Here is a 25,732-nt window from a genome sequence, read left to right as displayed (position 1 = left end):
TCCAATACCTGAAGGTAGTGTTGATGTATCATTCATTCGAGGAGAAAATTCCCAACCCATAGAAGTCTACTCTGAGGAGAACAGCCAAGAATATCACATTATTATAAGAATTAATGCAGAAGAAAATCTTGAAGAATTAAAAGAAAAAATTCAAGAAATAAAACAAATAACAATGAACGAGGAACTTGAAGAACTCCACGTTGATCACGATGGATGCGTACAGTTAAGTGGTTTTCCAAGCAAAATATTGGAGAAAATCTGGATAAAAGAATTTCGAAAAAGTAAAACTACAATTTATCTCCATGATAAACATAGAATGATCCCAACAAAAGAAGAGATACCGAAAATACTGGAAGAAAACCATGATAACCTCACGGGAGGACATGGAGGAATCAAGAAAACCTATTATAGAATCGCAGAGAATTATTTTTGGAAACCGTTGAGGAAGGATGTCAAAAATTATGTGAAAAATTGTATAACCTGTCAACGAAACAAAATCAATCGAAACCCAACCAAAATGCCAATGGTGATCACTGATACACCAAATAAATTCAATACCAAAATCGCAATGGATATTTGCGGACCTTTACCTTTGAAAACGAGAGAAAATAGATACGTACTAACTATACAAGATCAATTAACAAAATATTTCGTCGCAATACCTTTAAAAAATTTTACAGCCGCTAAAGTTATCAATGAATTCTTGAAACATTGGGTCAGTTATTTTGGAGTACCACAAAATATTTTAACGGATAAAGGAACAAACTTTACCAGTGAACTTATGAAGAATTTCGAAAAACTCTTGGGGAAAAAACAGATAACTACAACTAGCTTTCACCCTTAAAGTAACGGAAGTCTTGAACGGAGTCATCAAGTATTAAAAGATTTTCTACGACATTTTTGTGATGAAAATGCCAAAAATTGGGATGAAGTCATCCATTTTGCAACATTGTATTATAACACATCGAAACATGAAGGAACTAAGTTTACACCCTGTGAATTAGCATTTGGCCAAAACGCAACAGATGTATCATCGGTTAAGAAGCGTCATAATATACCATACACCGAGTATCTCAATGAATTAAAATGCATGTTATCAAAGAACCATGATAAGTGTAAAAAAATGATATCCGAAAGTAAACAACGAGCCAAAGATAGGTATGATAGAATGAGTAATCCTCAAAAATTTAAACCTGGCGATTTGATCTGATTACGGAAAGAGAGTGTAGCTAATAATAAATCGCATGCACTCAACCTAACATGGGAAGGACCATATCAAATATCCGATAAGACGTCCGATGTTAACTATGAAATAATAAAAAATAATAAGAAAATTATTGTTCATGCAAACAGATTAAAATATGCTAATATAAATTTGTTTCAGAATTTTCCTGATTAAATTTTCTGATGGTAGCAAAGAAATTTACAGGGAAACAGATTTTCCCGTATTGCCAAACATGTACATGGAGTACTTGGGAGATGTAAGATTCTTTCACGAGACTTACAACGTAGTATCATATATCAACCTGGATGAATTGACGTTCCAAAAATCAGAGATCAGAAAAGGACTCAACATGATCAACACATTTTGTAACAATAACTGTACCGAGGCAAATTTGATTAAAAGAATACGTAATCAATTTGAAACGCTTAAACAAGATAAGTATAAATTATTTTCTGCCATAGGAGTTCCAAACTTAATTAGAGAAAAAAGGGGTATATTTAATTCTGTCGGACAAATTTCTAAAATTTTATTCGGGACTATGAGTTCAGATGATGCAACTTATTACAATACTGAGATAGATGCTGTTCATAGAGATGATGGAAGGATAAGTGAATTATTCCGAAATCAAACATACATATAACAATTAAGGATCCATAAAACTGAAAGTCTTTTCAGAGAATACAGCGAAAAATTTGATAAAATAAACCTAAATTTTCAAAATATTGACAAAACCTTTCAAAAAATTTTAGAAACAGAAAATGTTATCCAAAAGGATACTATTATAACTGACCTTTGTCTAGAAGTTGAGTTAGCCTTAATATAATTCAATAGAAATGTTAACATGATAGTTCAATCCATTAGTTTTGCAAAAATTGGTCAAATAAATTCTCAATTATTAACACCAGATTTACTTATGAGTTCAATAAAATTAATAAGAGATGGGAGAGGAGCTAATGAAATGCCAATCGCTATACATGAAGGTAACTTTTTTGAATACTTAGAGATAAGTGACGTAGCAATAAGTGTAATAAGATATAGATTTGTTTATGTAATCAAAATACCAATCTTAAAAATAGGAAATTTTAAGGCATACAGAGCCATTCCTGCTCCTAAATTAATAAGAAATCATTTATGGGCGTATATATCAAATCCTAACGACTACATAATTACTAATAACGAAAGATTATTATACACACCTAGCGATAAATACTTCTTAGAAACTTGTAAGGTACACAAATCACTCTATTTCTGTAAAACAATACATCCAAAATATTTTATTCAGAATCAAGATACCTGTATGAGCAAAATTGTTAATGAACCGATTAATATAAGCGAAAATGATTGCGAAATCAAAGTAATTAATGTAAAAAACTCTATTTGGATACAATTCAAGAGTAACGACAGATTATATTCAGCGCCGAAACCTGAGACTATCAAAATTATTTGCGATAACACAATAATAGATAAAATTGTCAATGGGACAAAAATATTGTAGATTGCACCTGGATGTAGTGTTGTCTCTAATAATGTTATATTAAACTCTTATAAAAGTGTAAATTTCGATAATAATCAAACCTTTATACCATTAGTTCACTATAGCTTTAACGAACATTTTCAATTGATCAACAATTCAACTATGAACCTAAGTCTACTTAAAATCCATTCAATGGAAACACCAGATGTAAAAATTGAAGATTTAACCAAATATGGAACTAAATTGAACGAAATTAAAAGAGAAGCACTTGAAATAGGAAATCATGAACGAACAAAAACTACTCACGAAAAAATAATTTTTTGGTTTACCTATACTATGTATTCCTTAGACGTGCTAGTTCTACTATATGTAGCTTACAAATTAAGAATTTTTCGATTAATTAAGTGCATAGTGAATAAGTTCTTTTCATCATACAATCGTTTAATCGATTATTGTGCTTCACATTCTACATCTCTAATTAATAATAACGAAAATTCTTCCCATGAAATTTCAATGAAAACCATATGCTATGCAAATTCCATTTTCTCGGACCTAAATAGTGTTTCAGAAAATAATAGGCCAAATCACCATTCTAATCAAAGAAGTAAATTAAATAAATCAAAATTACGGTTATCAGAATTCGAAGACTTATCCTAATATTGTTAGAAAAATCTCCCTTTTCGGAGATTTTTCAATCTAAGGGTGGGGGTGTTACGCCGCGACTACCTCACATCATTTCGTATTGGAATTATGCTGACGGTGATGTCCGTACGCCTGTGTCTCGAGACTCAGAGCAGCTATTTCAATTCTTTTTCTCAAGCGCAGTAACACCTTCCCGATACACTACTTTCATATTTGATAATTCATGCATGTTTTTTTTTAGTCAGTAGAAAGGAAGTCTTGATCGAAGTAGAAACAAAAACTATTAGAATCAATAGAAGGATGAGAAATAGAATATAATCAATAAGATAATAGAATTTAATTATAAATAGAAATAATTGTTCACCTATAATATTAGTGTAAACCAGTTAAGTGTAACTAAGTTTAAGTGAATTAATAAATTTGTGACCTCTTAAAATAAAATCTGTGTTTACAAATTAATTAAAATCCTAAAAACTATCCACGGCATAACAATATATATTTTTTGGAGCTCAACTAAATTGATATTTTAACTATGAATAAATCCTTTTTTTAGTGTATAATTATTATTGTTACAGCTTTTATCATATTCCGAACTTATTAACATTTTAAAATTCAAACTAAGAAATTCTACGTTATGCATTATGATATGACGTTTTTTTTATTGTTGAAACTTCGTTAGTAGCTTTTTACTTCATTACGATTGTTATTTAATGAAGTTAACAATCTGATACTCAATTACAATGAGTTTTACGTAGAAAGAAAAGACTGTATAATTGCAGAAAATAAAATCACAAACTGTACGGAAGTAACTTGTATTTAAAGATTGATGTTATTTTTAAATCTTGATAATTGGCAACAATTATTTTTTAACATTGCATTGGTTTCAATTACGCGTTTTTTTTTTTCACTTTTATTGGTAAATAGTATATATGTATTAGAAATACATGCACGTGATAAATCCATACATTAAAATGGCAACTAGAGACTTGGTTTTGCCTACGTTCTTTATCAGAGGCTTATGTCTGGCAGCAAATCCATCTATCACGACAAGTGAGTCACTTTTATTTGCTTCTTTGTATCTTGCCATAGGTATAAAGCAACTAATTTTTTTTTTAGTTTTTTCAACCTTTGACTGTGATCTGTACCACTAATAAATTCGCTTCATCCAGGTTGGAAGAAAAGGATCGGTATCTATTAGACCTCGGATCTCCTTCGATCCAATAGGCGATATTTGCAGGTTTCGACAATGAGGAATGCAAAAAGTTAATCGTTCCACCAACGCTACCTATCAGTTTTAAAGCTGCTTAGCCATTCAAATGTTATTTCAATGACTTGTTTTCTTATTTGTGGTAGACAAATACCCGTAAATAACAGATTTTTTAGATTGCAATTTTAAATGAAGCTGAATACCAGAATAAATCTGACGTTTTTATAGGTACACATGTGAAGCCGTTAAATAAATTAGTTTTATTCCTTATTGTAAAACACATAATTCTTACTTTTTAGAATTGAATTAATAAACACTTTTTTTGTCGGAAAGAAACGCATTTCTATGAATATCTGCATTAAAAACAAGTAGTAACTCTACTTTTGGTAAAATAATGAAATTTTTTCTTCATTTTCAATGTCGGTACTGATGTATCGAGTACACATGAACATAATGTAATTCAACATTACTCTATAAATTTTTCATCTATTTTATATCCCTTGTCCCTCATACTAATCTCAATAAGGATGAGTATTTCAAGATTTCGGCATAGAATTAATCAGGATAAAATTTCCGTTTCCGAATTTCCCGAATATGCATATTAATGTGTAAGCATTTTACTAGATTATCAAGTTAACAATAATTGTAATAAAAAATTGATTATTTCGGGAATTTTTTGAAAAAAGGCTAGGTATTTTTGTGGATATGTATTTGACATGATAGTATTCACAATAATACTATTTCTAATGGTTTCACTAATGTAAATATATCCGTCCTACAGGCCTTAGCCACTTTAAATACGTTAATACTATTTGCATTTTTTTAAGAAGACTTTTAGCTCATTTGTCAATATTAGAAATTTAAAAATATGTTTCTGATTACAGTCAAGCGCCGATAGATTTCAATCCTAATGTATTCAAATAACCGATATATCAGACCAAGCATTATCATAATTAGACCAAAAGAAAATAGTTGTATTATTTTTTCTTCGTTTTGTAATTATAAATGATTTTTCATCAATCATGCGGGATAACTACTACTATACCACACGCATCTCCGGGCGCAAACTTTCCGATTGTCCACTTTAGGCCTGGGAGCAATAAAACCCCGGGTTTTATGAAATAACCGCACGGAGACTTAAAAATAACGCACGGATACTTAAAATGAAAGTAAACTTTAAGGATTATTTTGTCTAAATCAATCCTTCTATTTTTCTTTTAATGATATGTCACGTGTCCAACATCTGTCTAGTAGTTTTCAAGTAAGCAAAAATATTTTTTAAGCTAGATGCGTATAAATAAAGAGCCAAACAGTCGTTACGATAGTTTAAGATTATTTAAATGATTTTCTTCCGTCCATATTGTTCATAGACGATCATAAACATTTTCCCTTACCATTCATCTTGAAGCGTGCGTTATTTAATTTTCTAACAAACCATTTGCCCTTAAATATCATTGTTCTGAGAATCGTTGAAGAATTTAGTCGAGTGGAGTTAAAATTAAATTAGATGATGGTCAAATTATACATTTACTTTTTCCAAAGTGTACCAACTTTATTATAAACATTAATTCACGAAGAATGAGTGAATAAATTGAAAAATAAAATTAAAAAGATGTGAATGATTTTTTTTTCTTTGTGGGGACTCAGCCCCCCAAACCCCCCGTTTTCCTCCCCCCGACCACCCGTTCAAAACCCTCCAAACGAGCCCCCTGCCGCACTCGTAATGAATAGTATATTGTGCAACTAGGGCGGTAACTAGCCGATTGCCCACGATGGCAGTTGGCGTTAACTGTCTTTCTAATATCTTTCTAATAAATACGCAGTCAAATAAAAGCTCATATGTGATTCATATCGCAGATATAAGCACAATTCGCCTGAAAATTCAGTAGTCTCAGCATAACGAAATGAAGAAGAATCGGGGGGTGTGGAAAAGGATGGAATTTTCTGTATAAGAGTGTCTGCTTTCATGTGTTGGGCAAGACAGAGATACAATGACAGAAAGAGCAAGAGTAAAGGCGGGAGACGTGACTTGGCGCGAGTGACGATCACTCACTCTTGATCGGTACAATTGTTATCTCAGCTTTTAGTACTGATGAATTACTTTTTTTCCGCAACGAGTTTAGATCCAAAAACACATACAACATTCCAATACTATCTTCTGTTAATAATATAAACTGTTTAAGGTATTCAAATGAAAATTTACTCTTGATTTTATAATTTATAATCCAATAATAATTAAATTTATTTCTCAATGTTTCATCTTTATATAGAATTATAAGGTCAAATTCAAATTCTAATGTAGGCTATAATTTCTGCTTGTTTACAACAAATTTGCTTATTATAAAAAAATCGCGTTCGTTTTTAGTTAAGTTATATGGTCAGGAGTCCAATAGCCACAATTTGAAGCCCTATCAACAACTATTAATCGTAGAGAGGCCGTATATAAGATCATTTTGTATGTAAAAAAATTATCTAAAAATTATATGTATCCTGTCTAGACTTCGGTTTTATGATTTTCGAGATATTCTATCATTGAGTTAGAACAACATGGATTCTGCTATTAACAGAAAAAAGAATCAAAAGTCAAAAAAGATCAGGCATAAATATTCCTTCATACATGTCAATAACAACTAATAATTAATGTCCATTATTTATTTTATAATTAATTAAGTGATTTTTGTATTATTAGAAATTTCACCGAATCTATAAGGAAGTTTTCTAATACAGCATACTAATTTCTACCATGCCAGCACAACAATGTTAATAAAGCCATGGCCAATGATTCTTACATTCGACTTCAGTAATATTTACATGATTGTATAATGTTTATTACGGTGGTCGTTGATCGTGCACAGATTATAAGAGAGTATGGTAATTGTTCTGAAATTTTCTCAACTAAAAATATATGATTTTTCTCTCTGCATATGACTCAAAGAATGAACTCGTATCAAAAGAGACGTGTGTAAGAATCCACACATATATTTAATCGACCACATTATGTTTCATGCTGTCGACATGCATCGAGTAACGTAGCTATTAAAATTATTGAATTAAAATGTGTTAATAGCAGTTGAGATGAATTCATAAATGTCGAGAAAGTGGCGATGAGAAAGGAAAAGTGAAGAAGTATTAGTGATGATAAAATAAGGATACGAGAGTTGCAGGTTGTAATGGCACTGACTTCTTCATGAATCTTCTTCTGGCAAAAAGACGCAATCATTCCGCCACGAGATCCACACTCAAGGCAACATCAACTGCTGGTTTCGAAGACTACCGGTCTACGCGTGAAGTTAAATGCCACGCACCCATCGCAGAAAATAATGATGCAGTTGGTATCTCTTACAATATCGATTAAATGCTACGACGGGATTGACGTGCATCTCATACTTAGTCGTTTTGCATTTTTTTTCCGCCAATTTAACCGAGTGTGCACACTCGTGCATGTACGGGATCAGGTGCGAAGAACGCAGTAAAATGTTTGCAGAAATACCACAGATACTTTTTATATTTCCGGGAGCAATTGAATAGTTTCCAAGTATTCAGAAAAATACGAGGACTGATGATAAGGAGTGACCAAGTTAATGATGCTGATGAAGATATCGAACAAAAAATTTGGCAAAAAAACTACCAACTTCAGAACTTGGCGATGATGACGTGTTGGACGTAAATAATATTTATTTCAAAAACATTTTCAACGTTTAAAAACTTATATGAGAATCGAATCGTGAGTAGAGAATTTTTAAAAAAGGAAAAAAAGTCTACGAAATTGCTAGGGAAAGACACGGAGGGTGTGTTGGTTCTTGTAACATTCAAGACAAAGAATAATAATACTTGACTTGTGTGAGTCTCTTTGTACAAGGCAAACGATAGTATAATTCCGTAAATGGTACAAAGGAGCCTGGATAAAGGGAAAAGTATTGAGAACAAGTGAGACACCAGTTGATGCCCAATACTTGGCATATCCCCCTGCTTGTATCCAATTCAATTTGTATGCCAAGCATGTATCTCAGTCCCTCTCTCATTGCATGTAAGCACACCGCCCGCGGCCTAACCGAAGAGCCCTTGATTGTTCCTAGAGTGCTTGCTTCAGTTATGCTCAAGAGTTTCTCTTCGACAGGACTTGCGATATCTTTCTCTTTTTCTTGCGTAAGAACGATCGTTCTTATGTCGAGCGACCAGTGAGGCCAGTCATTATTTCACGGAGCCTCTTATTCCTACCTTTCGTTAGAAATAACGCTGAAGTATACCCATAACTCCTTGCCACTGCAAAAAAGGATTGGTACAGAGTGTGTTGTATGTTTGTAAAGTTCTGTCTCGAATGATCCGGCTCTGAGAACAGACAACTCGTCTATAGGTAGTAGAAAAGAGCAAAACATATATTCCAATCGCTTCTTGATATTTCTAGAGAAAGAATTGCTAGTATATATATATGTATATAAGAAGGTATATACAATACATGATAGTTTTTCTCACATTTTTGTGTAGTTTACTTTTATTTTTTCTGATTCAACTGAAGGTATCATTATCAGGTACAGTCGTAGATATAGAAAGACGCTGTGGTTTACAGAAAACAACTAACGAGACGACAGTGCAATCGTTCTACAAGTCGCCGCAAATGAAGATAGTAATCCTCGTCAAGTAAGGTACTAGACATTCACATCACTGCCGCACCGTTGGAGTTCAATTCAATGCGAGCCAAGATTCACGGCGTGAGACGCAATTTGTCTGCTAAGACATATATGAATTAAGTATACCCTTATTTTCCCATCATCAATTCTATTCTATTAATCTCATGAAGATCAATATTCAACTTCCTGTCTTTTTAAAATAAAACCTCGGATAAGAAAAATCTATCACGCAATAAACATCCGTCATCATAATTTTCTGAAATTTATATCATATTTCTAAAGATATTACTTTCGATGAAGTCTTGGAAACATAAGTATTTGAGAAGAAAGTTTTGGTTACAAAGTTTTTCAAATTGTTAGGTGGTTCATTAACATGTGAATTGTGAGTTATGTCATTATAATACCATCCAATCCTATTTTGCTAATTTTGAAAGAAGTAAATTAAACATTTTGAATCATTTTTTTCGCATTATTTGAATATCGTATTAAATCTATGTTTCTTCAACCAATAGTTACGCTTTTAAATATTCATGTATGTATGTAATATGATTTGTTAATATGGAATCTAAATAGAATAAGCAAAAAATTGCATTTGAGGAACCACAAATGTCTATTTAATATTCCAGATATCTAGTAGATACGTAAATTTTCAACATGCTACAATTAAAAATACATTACACACTCGAAAATAACTTTATTTAAGCAAAAATCATTCTGCTATGATGAGGCTGTGACTTCATTTGTCGATTTCACTACTTTTCTGATTCAGTTTATTGTCAATTACTAATAGAAACCATTTCTTTAGTGAAATAAAAATAATTCGCAGAATAGCAATTTGAAACTATCTTCCATTGAAAAATAATAATCTTGTAATTAATATTTTTTATTATAGAGTAATTATAATTGGAAGAATCATAATTTCAAATATCAATTAATTCTCTACAGTTGAACGTGAAGTTACGAGAAGTATTCGAATGCTTCTCGTAATTTCTGGCGTAATTTTCCTTACAGTTTTTTTCTGAATCTTTCTCATAGTTTTTATTCCACTCTTTTTCTTTGCATCCTTCTTGATCATCTTCGTAACAATGCTCCTATTTTGATAATATTTTTTCCAAAATAAAATTAGACTATAGCGAAGTTTTTCTTAGTCAATATTGATTTTAGGTGTGCTAAAGATATCTTTTGTTTGAGAAATCTAATTATTAAAAATCGTAATCAGTTAGATGTTGCTACTAAATACTAATCTAGCATTACATATCACTAGTTATCAGTAAATGAAATCGTTTCTATACATAAATGAAAAATTATAAGTGCAATACAAAAAATAATGTTTAAAATGTAATACGAAAGAGAGTGAAAATAATACATCAGGCAAGATAGACGACACTCTAGGGAGCTTAACGTAAAATAAAGTGATGAACGACATATTCAGCAGAAATATTGCTGTTAGGGGCGTAACTAATCTGTAACTTTGTTAATAATCAGCAGAAAATTCTCGTTCAATCGAAAGCTTATGATCTTGAGTGGCTACCTATTAAATATGCAGTAATCACAGAGATATTTGCATGTAAAGATTCATTGGTGACGTCACATAATATTGAAAGAGCGCGCTAGTGTAAATCTACCGCTACTCTAGATGCCTGATGCAGAAAATAACAATCTCCACAGCCGGTAAATTTTGTTTATCTAAGAATTTTTACTGGGTTGCCCAGTCCTTATTTTGGCTCGCTTTTTTTATAATTATTACGAGAATTTCGGTCATCCATTTTTTTTCCTGTAGAAATTTCATTAAGTATCATTAATTAATAATATTTCTTATATAAAGATCATCAAAAATCATTACTCAAGTATTCTTTGTTTTTAACAAAAAAAAATTGTAATCAAGACCTGATAAATTCATCTGACCCATACCGGATTTAGTAAGCGGATCCAGTCTATTTCATATGAAGTGTGACGTTTATTATCATATCCGGATCAGAAATCCTGATCCGTTCTTGATCAAACTTCAGGCAATCCTAATCCAAATTGGATCCAAAATGGAACTAATTTCTAGTCGGGGTGTTTTTCAAAGTAAAAAGGAAACAAAAAACGTTTTGTTGTTAAAAACAATTTTTTTTCCAACCATTTAATAGAACATTCCGAAAAATGTTCTTCTCAAGTTCTATTTCGTTTTATTTTTGTGGTATTCTTATGAAGAACACCTTTAAAACATATTTTTTTCATATGAGTGTCTATCAAAAATGCTGTTTTAAAAAATGTTAATAACCGTAAATACATTAAAAAAAGAAGTTAATGAAACTTGATGGAGCTGTTGGCGAGTAATTTAAAAAAAGAAAAAAATTCAACAGCTTGCAATAAGAATATTGTTCTTTTAAAAAAAAATAAAAAAATTTTTTAGTCTTTTATTAATTAAAATAAAAACTCTTTCTTAAACTTTTAAGGATCTTACAGATGCTATCGACGTGAGTTCCAGCGGTTTATGTGTGAATTTCTTGCATCCCGCGCGATCCAACGTGAGATTCGAGAAATAAATGCGCGAAAAAAAATCGAAACGAATCGAAATAAGTGCCGAGAGCTGCAAGCGTTTTAGATTTATCTTTAACTCTTTTCCGTTTCTCTTTCTTAACTTTCAGTTCTACCCTGTGGTGATGTCTCCGTATATGGCGTGGTTTAAGCGACTGTGAAAAATTGAGATGGAACGCACGAATGTAACGTGCATTTTCTCTGACTTTCAGGTGGTGAACTGAAGTATTACCAACTTCTCACCTGGTACCACCTTGCGATTCTTAGTGCTGCACATTATTCCATTTACTACATAGTCATTTGCACAACTAGTAACATTTACAAAAGTACTGCTATTACATCTTTATTCTATTCCATTGAAAAAACAAAAAAAAATACTAACTTTTATCAATTGTACTTCTTTGTGAAGAAGTAGAAAAATTTATAATCAAATACGCTAAATCATTCAGGAAAAAAGGACGTGAGTGCTCATAAAATATAAAATAAATAGAATTTTATTATTCATTTAAATTTTACATAAATTTTTACCCACTTACAGTAATATATATAATTATAGCTGTCATTTTAGTTGTCCAACAACGCTATCAGCATGTTAAAAGATTGTATTACTATTAACGATGTTTATTGATGATTTATGTATGGTACGTTTTTAGTTAAATAGAAAAATATGCTTTTGAAGTAATATGTTATTTACATAAATGAGTTAATACTTTAATTTTTATTCATGAATATAAATTATTCTTCAGCGTTTTTCTTTTTATAATTAATCTTTACTGTAAATATTTATTCTATGATACTTATTTTTAAATGAAATAACAAGAAAAGGTATGTAAATTTTATAGAAAATGCTGCAAGGAAAAAAAAGAATCATTTTCTAAATGTGTCTATAAAAGTGAACAATGAAAACAGGCTAAATATATGCAATAGGTTACTGTAAAAAATGTCTACATGGAAAGAATTTTTTCACTAAATGTAAGTGCAAAAATGACAAGTCCACGTTCCGAAATTTAGAAGTAAAAATTTTTCTATTCGATGGTAAATTTTGAATTCTCCTAAGCAAACTTGAGACTTAAAAGGTGTATTAGTAAAAATTAGACAACCCAAAATTCACTGTTGAACAGAAATATGTTTACTTATAAATTTTGAAACGTGCGCTTGTCATTTTTGCACTTACATTTACACTTTACATGATATTTTTGTATCAAAACTTCATCGAAGAAATATGTTTTTTTTTGACGTTTTATTTTCAAAATCCAAGATATTTTGTAAAATATTCATCGATGAACAGTATCATTGCAAGAATAATTTTTTTTCATGAAATTTATGAATAAAAAAATGAGTAAGGTAAATACTTTATAATCAACTTAATCTTTTACAACGTAATCATTATAAATTTCTTCATAAATTACATTAACTACAGATAATTAATTCAAAATATTTGTCTAACCCCAATAAAATAGTAATAATTTGTTATCATCAGATCGATGATCATATATCCATTATAAAGAATAGTCAATAAGATGAATACAGATAGTTAACTCATATACTTAAATGATACCTAATTGATTATATACATTTCCAATCATAATCCAAATCCAATGTGAAATTTCTTTATGGATACTTATTCAGCAAAGGATTAAAATATATCAATACCATGAAGCTGCATCATTGTTAGATCAATGAGTCACGTGCCGACAGAAGCAATGTAATTTTTTTAACTTCCTCTAATTAATAACGATCATTCCAGAATCTACGTATTTGTTGGCATCTGCATACATGTAAGCACCTGTATATCATACATGCTGCACCCTCCGGATGTTAACCTGAAAACCAGTTTCATTATTATGCTTTTATCGTTGGTTTGAGCGAGTTGAGATAAAGCGACAAATAAAATGTTTATCGATCCTGTTACCAGACTTCTATGAAAAGGTCCAGACGAACAAACTCAGAATATGAATCACTTAAGATGTCATAATCGTAAATCATATGCAATCAAATATATTCACAATCTGTCTTTTTTAATAACGTATCCTAGTCTTATGAATACTATATAACTGGTGGTATGTAACTTGTAAGTAATGAGTAATAAATTAATTATTGAAGGAAAGCAAGTCATAGATAATAGTATAAAAATAAAATAACTTCAATTACCGAGTCAATGACATTCTGAAGGGAACGTCAATGACCGAGACAAGTCAATTGACGATGCAGTGACTGCTATTCGTGCATGTTTAAGTTAAACCTTTGATGATTATATGTAGAAGATACTTGAAAAGTTATCATAGCATTTACTTATTGTTTTTCATTTTCATTCATTTGATATTATCTTATTACAACATCATTTAGTTATTTCATCTGATCACCACGTTTTTGTATTTATTAACTCATTTATCTTTTTTTAGAAGATTCTACATTTATCATTATATTCGAAGAGAACATTTTTGCACCCCCACGGCTTTACCTGTGTCACTTTATAATTTATTATTCCCAGTTCATAACGAAATTAATGTCTTTATTAAATATTATTCATCGTCTATGGAAAAAAATGGAAGCAGACCCATGTCTTAAATTGCTTGCAGTGAAAGACACACTATAATAGGATATGCCCGTCTTGAAGCGTGAAAAAATGTTGGTTCTGTCTTCTTAGTTTATTGCTTAGTAAAAATGAATTAATCAAACCAAGCATGCCTACACACCCATTTTGTCTTTCTTCACTTAAGCAAATGTATACTTGAGAGAAAAAAAAAAAGATACCTACATTATCTTAAGATTAAAGCGGTAGCTGTTGATTAAAAGGCTAACATATTGTGACGTGGTATCTAATTTGGACTAATTTCGTATTATTATGGCTCCTAGAATGACTGTGGTTCGTGAGATTTTTGGTGAATTCGTTTATCCATTAGCCCAATTTATCAGCTCAAAAGGCACCGCCATAAATGCAGTTAAACTGGTCCATTCGAATACTGAAGTCAATGATACAACATTAAATTTAAGAGAGCTTTTGGTGAAGAGAAGGTCTATTAGATAAAATAGGGAGTTTGAAAATTGTAAACAGGTGTTCAACTCTTAGTTTTCAACTGCTAATCATTGATAGATGCTTACTCTTTTTAGACTCGATTAACTTTTTATCAATTGAATCGAAAGGAATTTAACAGATTGCATAATCAATAAAAAAAAATAGGTCGGAGCACACTTTGTCTGTGCTAACACGACGAACTTCCCATTAGTAATTGTTTATAAGAAATTCATATTGTTATAAACAATGTGTCATTGTTGAAAGTCGTATTTGGTTATGAACAATAATTTCTAGTCAATGTCGACTTTATGTTCAAATAAAATTGTAAATAATAAAATAGTTCATCTTTTTATTTATTCATTATTAGTTTTTTTGTTATACGAAAAACGGCTCAACTGATTTTGTTAAAATTTCTTTCAGGTCTTCTTTATAATAATATCTTTCGAATTAATTTTAGTTGAAGTTGATATCTCGATCCGTTCTTGAGATATCGAAAATGAAAAAAATGCTACATACATCGATACACACGTACATGCACACACACACACACATCATTTTAAAAATTGGTCAGTATGCTTGCAAATATCATGGAACGTGGAGATCTGATGAAAATTCAAATTTCACCAATCGACCCAATTTCAATAGCTTCCTAATTGGAAGTTAAAAATTGATAAAATGTTTAAATTGACGAAAAAAAATCCGGGTAAGTTTAACGACTCTTGTAAATTCCACAATCTTGGTTTTATTATTCTCCTGAGCTCTCTTGATACGTTTAGTTATGTTTCTTCCTTTAATAGATATAAAATAAGAACTGATATAATATTAAACATTGAAAATAATAATAAAGAAGTAGTAGAGATGATTATATGAGATCTGAAAATAAAACCAACTGTTTTCTATTTCATTAAACTTCACTTCTTGAAGAGAATGATACTTGTTCTTTTTTGATGACATAGCTACTAGAATGTCTGATAAAAAATCAAGATGATGGAATGAAATAAAAGAATTATAATAATAGAAAAGCTCTGATTAATAGGAGCATTTTACATAATAATCTCTGTTGTCGAGGTACAGAATATTTTATTATCATTTACTTTTTTTTTTTAATGGAAACTTATTCATTAATCTTTGTTGTAATATCCATCAATTGCAAGTCATGTTTAAGATTAAGTTATTTTCTGGCATGTGAGCATTTTTTTCAACTATATAGTCTTTCATTTAGAATATTGATTAACCATAAAAATTTTGTTTTTTATTTTTCTTGAACAAGTGAAGTAATTTTTTTTGCAGTGAATCATGCTATCATTCTATAAAATTATTTTGATCTTTTTTAATAGGCAATGAGAAAATATGCAATAATCAATTAATTTTACTGTGTATGGGTTATTCTTCATACACAAATGTTTTTATTACATGAGCTTTTTCAACGACCACATCTTAACTCTTAATTAAAACTCCAATAAAATAAGAAGATAAGTTTATGGTACTTATAGAAAATAACCTCCTCCATCATAATAATTCCTTATTATCAACATCCACTATTTTTCTGTATTTAAAAATAATTGAACTGACGTTGTAATAATTAGAAAAATGAACCAGTTTCGTTGAAACACTACTTTTAAATAAACAAACTTCAACGAAGATAACGTGAGGAAATATTTATCAGATAGAATTTATTGTCTGTAATAAAATGCAACTGCGGTAAGGATTAAGTGAGGAAAAAATAAATAGATTTTAATACGTGTTTAATCGTGAATGAACTTTATACAAGACTCTCGTAGGGTCAACGCACCAGTGGATGAACAGTCACCAGTGAATGAATGACATGGCCAATATATTTATGTATTGCTAATATATAGATATACTGAGCATAGTATCCACTCATTGGTGTATTTGATTTACTTTCAATATTTTATTATTCATTTTGAGTGTTTCAAAGATAGATCATTCAAATGAAATTTGTTATATTCCATTTAAATGACCTTATAGAGCAGTCTTGTTTTACTGATACACCGGATAGCAATTTAATTCCTAACGATTAATGAAACTATCGATATCCTTAATCGTTCATTCACTGGTGCTTCAATCTTAGATAGAAAATATTATAATCAAAGTTTTCTTCAGCATCTACAAACCGAAAAGTCTCATTCCAACTTCCAATTTACTCAACAATTTGATGAAAGGAAATGAAATACTCTTATTAAAAGTAACTACAACGTTTATTCGAGTAAAATTGAATTTGGTCTCGGTAGTTTTATTTCCAAAAAATAGAATCTTGAATTCCGAAGAAGTAATTGAGGAAAACGAAAACTATGTAGAACTTAAGGTATACCAGCTGCAATTCTTGGTCACGAATCCAACTCGCGGCCGCCAAGTTGAGTTCAGAAAACATTCTTAGAGGACGACAAGACCCGCTATGTAAATTTAGTTTCTCTCAGCTGCCGGCCACGGACTTGCGCCTTGCAATTAGTGTGGAATGCACCGGATGTTTTAAGTCTAAGCATCGAATTAATGACGTGTGCGGGCGACCCATGGCGTAAATTTTCTGACAAAGTATTGAATCGATCCTTATTTAAGGTACTCTACGTTTTTATAGTAGATTACATTTTATTTATTGCATAACTGAACATTAAACAAATGACAATAATTAAATAGATACTGATGGGAGAATCTTCAAATAAAAGGTTTATGATTTTCTTTTATTCTATCCTCATTGATGAATCGTAAAATGCACATTTCTCTAATAAACATAGATCAATATTGTAAAATAAGAACGAATAACAACTTCGGAAAATTAATAAATAAAGAAAAATGTTTATTAAAGATTGACAGCAATCAATTAGAAAGAAAGAATCCGTGCGGTCAACTCAAGTCTCAGTCAAAAACTGGAGATGAACAAACTCTCCCCTCGTTGCTATAAACAATCTAATCGTCAAGCAATCGTCGTTAACTAACAAACTGTCGTTAGTTTAATAGTCATTAGATGGCGACATACAAATATTTTACACTTCTCCCGATCTTCTAAAGATTGCCACCCGGCAATTCCTATTAATTGGGTAAAAATATTGGATTAAGCTGAAATGAATAACATGAAAAATCTAAAATTGAATTTCTAATTCGAAATTATGAAAATCAAATTAATAATCATTCAGCCTAGATTCCAATATTGTCGCTTCCCAACTCTGTCTGCTTTAAAATAAATAAAACAAATAATTAGGAGGGAAAAATCCTGTGGCGGGTAAAAACCTCCAAACAGACCAAAATGATCTAAATTAAACTAATAACGTGATTCTATACGATAAAAGATTCCTTAAAAACTAATCGTCCGTTAGTCAAAATAAAAATTAAAAATTTAAATTTCCATCTTCAATTCCCTTTCCATCCTTCTTTTTCATCAGGAGGAACCACTGGGAAGAACCAAAAGAACCCAAAGAGTAGGAAATGCCAAGAACTGGAAGGTCATGGAACTAAACAAAATAAAAGTTCCTCACAGAATCAAAGTTCTTTAAAAATTTCATTATTCAATCATAGATTCAATGTTCAATTAATAATTAGGTTGAATGGTCACATTTCATGGGGTCAATTCTCGAATTAAATTCCGACTTCGGGTCCTTTTTAAATAAAATCCGACTCTCAAATAAATGATTCAATATCATTAAAACAATCAATTCAATTCCACCTTGCGCAAGGAATTTTCAAAAATAAGTTCAATAGCTTCTGCTCACTGTGCAAACTAAATTATTAAAAATTGGGCTCACAGTTACGCATACTATCCGAACAAAAATAATAGGATACCATGGACACTAGTACCTCACTTTGATTCACTTTGGCCAATAAATGGAGAAAAGAATTCCGGTACAATGACTCCAACCGTGTATATCCTACAGTAACTCCACGAAAACGCTCCAGGACAGACATTGTGAATTTAAATCAACAATCAAATGATCAATGAGAGCCAACGTTCTCAGACTGGAAGTTACAAAAACCCTGAATTCAACAGAAATTAGGAATCTAGGAAGAGTCAAAATAACTAATCATCTTCATGAGGAGCGAGTCTATTCACATGAACAACTTTCAAACGACCATTCGGAATTTTATGAATTCGAAATACATCATTAAGTTTGTTTTTGATAATATATGGACCTTTCCACTCACATTGAAGTTTTGGACACTTTCCTTTAACTCTTTTAGGGAAAAATAACCAAACCTTTTGACCGACATCAAAAGAAAGAATATTAGATTTCAAATCATACATACACTTAAGTTTTTCTGATTTAATTTGCAACTTATCACATACATTATCATGAACAATTTTTAATTGTTCACGAAGATTAAAAACAAAATCAGTTATAGAATTATCCTCAAAAGAATTATCTGAAGGATTAATTCCTCTAAGAAGATCAATAGGCAACCTTAATTCACGACCTAACATCAACAAAGCTGGAGAATACTCAGTAGTTTCATGTCTTGAAGAACGGTAGGCCAATAAAAATAAAGAAATCCACTTATCCCAATCTTTTTGATTTTTACTAATAAATTTGGACAGATATTGAAGAATAGTCCTATGCAACCTTTCAACTAAACCATTTGATTGAGGATGAAGAGGTGTGGTTCTTGTCTTCTTAATACCAAAAAGACTCATCACCTCCTTGAAGATTTCAGATTCGAATTCTCGACCCTGATCAGAATGAATTTCAATAGGAACACCATATCTACAAAATATTTAAGTTACTAAAGCCTCAGCAATAGTAGAAGCCTGATGATTAGGCAGAGGAATCGCCTCAGGCCAACTAGTAAAATAATCTGTAACAACAAGTGAAAATTTATTTCCAGAGGAGGTTTTAGTAAGAAGACCAAGAATATCAATGGCAACCCTTTCAAAAGAAGAACCAACATTATAAATTTGAAGTTGACCACAAGATTTTTTATGGGGACCCTTTTTAGCGAAACAAACTTTGCATTTTTCACACCAAATCTCAACATCTTGTTTAAGAGTTATCCAGAAAAATCGTTGACGAATTTTTGAAATCGTTTTATTAATACCAAAATGACCACCAGAAGGAGAATTATGAGCCTCATGAATTATTTCATTCACTTTAGCTCGACGAATGACAACCTGAAAAATAATATGAGAAAAATTTGGAGCTTCCCAACGTTTAACAAAAACACCATTTTTCAATTCTAAAGAACTCCAATAAAGTAAATAAATTTTAAAAGTAGAATCCAAATGTGAAACATCGTTAAACTCGGGAACTTTATTTTCCTTTTTGAGTTTAATAATTAAACGCACAATGTTATCATCATTTTGAAATTTGATCCAATCAGAATCATTATTAATTTCACAAATGATACGGAAAATATACCTACTATCACATTTTTCATCAGAATCTATTTTGAGACATTTTTTACAATCACATGGACGCCGAGAAAGACCATCGGCATTGCCATGTTTATGACCAGGTCTATGTTGAACTTCGAAATCATATTGAAATATGATTTCAAACCAACGAACTATTTGATCTTGAGGATTTTTGAAAGAAAGTAACCAAGTGAGAGAGGCATGATTAGTTCTAATAGTGAACCTCTTGCCAAGAAGAAAATGACGAAAATTTTCAACAGAAATAACAACAGCTAATAATTCTTTCCTAGTAACACAATAGTTTCGTTCACGATTATTTAAAGTTTTGCTAAAATAAGCAATAACTTTTTCTTCATAAACAGTCTCACCATTTCTATTAACTGGAATCTTTTGAGATAATACAGCACCAATGCCAACATTCGAAGCATCGGTATCAGGAATAAAAGGATAATTTAGATCAGGATAACCCAAAATTGGAGTAGAAGTCAAAATTTGTTTCAATTTTTGAAACGTTTGAAAAACTAAATCATCCTAAATAAAATCTTCCTTTTCTTGACTAATAAGATATAAAGGTTTTGCAATAGTAGCAAAATCTTTGACAAATTTCCTCTAATAAGAACAAAGACCTAGAAAACTTCTAAGTTCAGATTTATTTTTAGGAACAGGCCAATTAATAATAGCAGAAATTTTATCTGGAGAACTTTTCAGTACTTCACCAGAAACTCCATGTCCAAGGAAAATAACTTCTTTTTGGAAAAATATACATTTCTTAGGATTAATCTTAAGAGAAGCTTGTAAAAGTCTTTCAAAAACATTTTGAAGATGAATGAAATGTTCATTGAGACTTTTACTGCAAATAATAATATCATCCAAATAAACTAAACAAATTTTACCGAGAAGACCTTCTAAAACTATGTTCATAAGTTTAACAAAGGTGACAGGAGCATTACTCAAACCAAAAGGAAGAACCTTAAATTGCCAAACCTCATTCTAAACACAAAAAGCAGTTTCAGATCTATCCTCCGGAGCAACTTCAACTTGCCAACATCCACTTTTTAAATCAACGGTAGAAAACCAAATTATTAGAATTATTTTCTAAATTATGAATTTCCAAATTATTATTGTTATAAATCTTGAGTTTCTCTTCGACCTTCCTCGAAACGTTCCTCCAAACGAATCTGATCTCGATTTAGTCTTTCTTCCAACCGATTTAATCTCATCTCTAAAGCTAGAAGTCCTCCATTAGAACCGTCTTCGACACAATCGGCATATTGAGTTCTCCTTCCAGCTCGAGTCTCCGACTTGGACTCTTTGGCATGATTATTTAAATATTCTTTTAAAAATCACCAACAAAACAATTCACGGCACGCGAAACGAACCACTTTCTGACACCAATGTAAAATAAGAACAAATAACAACTTCGGAAAATTAATAAATAAAGAAAAATGTTTATTAAAGATTGACAGTAATTAATTAGAAAGAAAGAATCCGTGCGGTCAACTCAAGTCTCAATCAAAAACTGGAGATGAACAAACTCTCCCCTCGTTGCTATAAACAATCTAATTGTCTAATAGTTAGTCTAATAGTCATTAGATGGCGACATACAAATATTTTACAATATTATTACAGATAAGTACATAGTTCCAGCTTATTTTTTTATTATCTAGAAGTCTAACAGTCTTTAGCTAATTAAAGAAAATTTCAAAGTATGGAGAAGATATGTTTAAAATGAGAATATGAATGTCATTCTGTAATACTTTAAGCTTTAAAAAAGTAGTGGATCCAAAAAGAAGTGTTTCGGACGGTAAGTGTGAGAATGTTTCAATGTGCTATAATGGAGGTATTATAAACATCATTACTGCTAATGTAATGGAATCTTTTAACAGTAGACCTGGTTACCAAATTATTATTCAGTTCGTAGATAATGCAGGCATTATCAGCAGATTAAAACCTCACTAAAAATTAATATTCATTAGCTGAATCTTGTTAATTCTAAAAGCTTTTTAAGAAAAGAAAAAAAAACGAAATATTTTTTTCATTATGAAAATCAATTTTTTAAATAAATTGATGCTAAATTTTGGATAATCACGACCATCTAGAATGTTTTAAGAATTATTGCTAATTTTTATTATTCAAAATAGTTTGGTAATGTATGTTCAACAAACTTCCTATTAGAGAATCTAATTTAATGATATAAAGACAATTTATTCAGAACGTTTTGTCCTGATTGCTTATCATGACTAGAGTAAACTGGATAACTTCATGATGTTAAACATGAATGAAAAAAGGTATTATCTACTCAATTAATTAATTCAATTAGAGTCTCAGTAGATAGGAAGTATATATTTCTATACTACTTTGGGATTTCACCAGATTTCGACGGTTTGGAATGCGAGAGTTCATACACACTCTTTAAAAATGAAACTGTGAAAATAATAAAATACACTGCAAATTCAGTGAATATTCATTGATTTTCCACTGATTAAATCAGTTGTATTATATTTAATCTTTACACAAGATTTGTATCAATGGTTTGACACACAAGATCAAATTGGCATAAATTTTGTGTTAATTCGACACAATTTATTGGTTATAATTTTACTAGTGAATATGTTAATATAACTATTAGTTAGTGTATATTTTTTACAATGATGTGTAAACTAAACTGGTTTAGAATGTAGAAGTTTTCTCAATGAATGTGTTGGCATGATTTACTATAATATTCAAGAAATATTATGCCACTTCAATTCCCTATAGTAAAAATACAAAAAAATTATTAATAAAAGTAATTTGAATAATTAAAAAATAATTTTGTTAGATTTTATATATGTTGAACACCAATTTTACGTATACAAATTTTAAAGATTTCCGGAAATGCGGATTGTGACATCTAATAAAGAATATTCTCTATTGAGGTAATTTGAACCCACGACGTAATTGTTAAGAGTAAATATCTTGAAACGTGGAGATCTAATTAAAATTCAAATTTCACCAATCGACCCAATTACAATAACTTCCTAATGGGAAGTTAATAATTAGAATTTTCATGTTCATAAAATTATCGCTGCTAGATCATTCTCATACTGTTTATCAAATGGTATGAGAAACTGTTTTACACTGTAGATATTTTTCGTTTATGGCCTCTCAAAAAGTAATGAGGATATTAACTTCGGGCCAATTTCATTTGACAGAAAATCTAGACCAGTAGCAAATTCTTTTCTATACATTGTGTACTCCTACAGTTTTTGCAAAAAGGTATCCGTTTCTAAGATATCCACAAATGAGCGTCACGGAATGCTGAAAATCATAAAATACTATGTGTATGTTCGGTCCAATAATCGGTTACAATTATTTTGCAATTTTTTTTCCATTTATCAATTAGAATCGATCTACAGTAATTACCATAAATTACTTAAGTTCTACGTGTAGGAACTGCAAATAGCCTCACACCAATTTTTTTTTCAATTGAAATTTTACTGAAATGAAACCTGAAAGTAGCCATGTATAAAAATTATAGAAAAGAGTAAAGTCACGTTACAGTCCAATGACACTAAAGTTTTAGTCGTAAAAATTCATTGTAAGAGGAGATCATGAAAAACAATTTTAAGCTACAAAAAATGTATTTAGCAGCTGTAATAGAATGCTTCTGAAGTTCTGATATCTATTGGAAATACTGTAAAGACTATACAACTATTCATTTACAATGACAAGAAATCAAATCAACTACTTTCTGAAGCTACAATTATTCAAACTGATGTTTCACTACTACTTTATTTATCACTTTTCCTAGGTAGCAATCAATCAAATGTCAAGATGAAACATTTCAATGGTAGAAAAAGTTATGGAAGGATTATTTGTAGATGGAATACATATTGTTTTACTTTTTTACCCTCACTTACTCTCATGAAGTGTGAAGCACGTTCAGTGTCGGTCAGTTTAACATAAATTTATTTTAAATTTTTGAAGTTGTGTAATTTATCAAGGAAATTTTTTAAGCTGTTCTTCAGATGAACATTACAGACCGTAATTACCTTCTGTTCACCCTTCATGCTGTAATTCTCTCTGTATTAACGGTATTACTTTATGTTGTTTACGTAAAATATAAATACTTATCCATTTTATTTTGTATTCATAGACTGAACCATTTGTTATATTTTTCGAGGAGACATTTCAAAAGATAGTTGTATTCTCGTAATTATCTGAAAATAACTTTGTGAAATAAAAAATACCATAGAACTTTTTTTTGCCAACACATCATTCGAATATACTTACAAAGATTTTTCGCATCATTTAGAGTATTGAAAGTATCTTTTTTTTTTAATTTTTCAAAGTGGTGAAGTATGATGAAAGAAATTTCAAGCAAATGGGTTGAAACGTCTGAGTAACAAACTCTGAAGTATATATTTTTCATGAAAACTCAGTAGAATTTTTATTCAGATTCACCACACATTGTTCAACAATTTCACATTCTTTTAATTAAACTACAATTTAGTTTCATGAATGTAGGGTAAAACACGATTTCTCCTCCAGACAAAATTGTTCAATTCTAAAAAGAAACTAGATTTGTTAACTTTAATAAAGAAAAATCACTAATTTTTTTAAAAAAAAAATTTTAAATGATGAACAAAGATTAAGTCACGCGCGGCAGATTTAGAAAATGGGTTCCTTTACAGTAAGTCGTACCTACAGCAAAACTTAAATAAGCTACAAGTAGATCAGACACAGTACAACTTTCTGGTTTATTTTCCTGAGTTATGGCCAATTATCAAGTTTAGCTGAGAAGATTACCGAGTAATCACAAGCCAAAAATAATATTGCGAAAGAATTGAAGAGAAGTTATCTTAAAGTAGCATTTTAGCTTTGAGGAAAAGCCGCATCATTTATCGTTCAATGATTTATCAGACATGATATTTTTTGTTTGGTATGGTTTTATGGTTTAAGAGAAGTATTAATTGTGTGTCTTCCTGGTGCATATGTGTGTAAGTAAAGCCTTGGTGTAATTTAGACTCAAGGCCAAATGGTGTGTCCTTGAAAGTGTATTCATTTTCTCGGCAAGGATCGACCAGGCTCAGAAGATAAAGGACCCACTGTAGCGCTTGCATGTTAGAGAAGACATGAAGATGGAATTGCGATAGGGAAGAACGATCGCCCGTAGCTTGAATTTATTACAAAGCTTCTTATTCATATATTATTTTCCATCGAGTTTGCCATCGAGTCACTCTACCTTTTTCATTATCTATGTATACTTCGTACTACTGCTCATGTAATTAAATTTTACTTTACTCTCTATATAACTGAGGCTGCAAGCTGAGAAACGAGCTCGTGAAATTGACCTTGAGAAATTAAATTGGCTGGTTGGGGAGAGCAGTAGACGTTCCAACATCGAGAGACGCATCCTTCTTCGTCAGTCGAATGTTGGTGTATTCGAAGATGCGACGAAGAGTATTTTTACTCCACGAGGTCATTTGAGCTGTATCCAGCAGTCTTATTCTATACAAATATATAGACAGTGATAATTTATAATGTTCTGCCAAGTATCGCATTTCTTGTGTAATTCTTACTTCAACCTCAAAAAGCCTTTATGTGAACAGACTAATTTACGTCAAATAGGGGATAATCTTGGTGCAAGTCTGATGGACTTGGAACTTCCGGCTTTCA

General features: G+C 30.8%; 1 long non-coding RNA gene across 1 annotated transcript; it reads right to left on the bottom strand.

Annotated features, from left to right (window-relative positions):
* Positions 1 to 13,154: 13,154 nt before the first annotated feature.
* On the bottom strand, positions 13,155 to 24,750 carry LOC118066364 (uncharacterized). Its single transcript, XR_004690233.1, has 3 exons — positions 24,347 to 24,750; positions 23,974 to 24,273; positions 13,155 to 13,522 (listed from the first exon to the last, which is right to left on the bottom strand). It is a non-coding gene; the product is annotated as an uncharacterized lncRNA (long non-coding RNA).
* Between the last annotated feature and the right edge of the window lie 982 nt (positions 24,751 to 25,732).

The sequence above is a fragment of the Chelonus insularis genome, unplaced genomic scaffold (genome assembly GCF_013357705.1).
Source record: "Chelonus insularis isolate UGA/USDA-ARS -01 unplaced genomic scaffold, ASM1335770v1 contig_33_pilon, whole genome shotgun sequence".
Classification (NCBI taxonomy): domain Eukaryota; kingdom Metazoa; phylum Arthropoda; class Insecta; order Hymenoptera; family Braconidae; genus Chelonus; species Chelonus insularis.
This window is presented reverse-complemented; position numbering and strand designations above follow the sequence as displayed.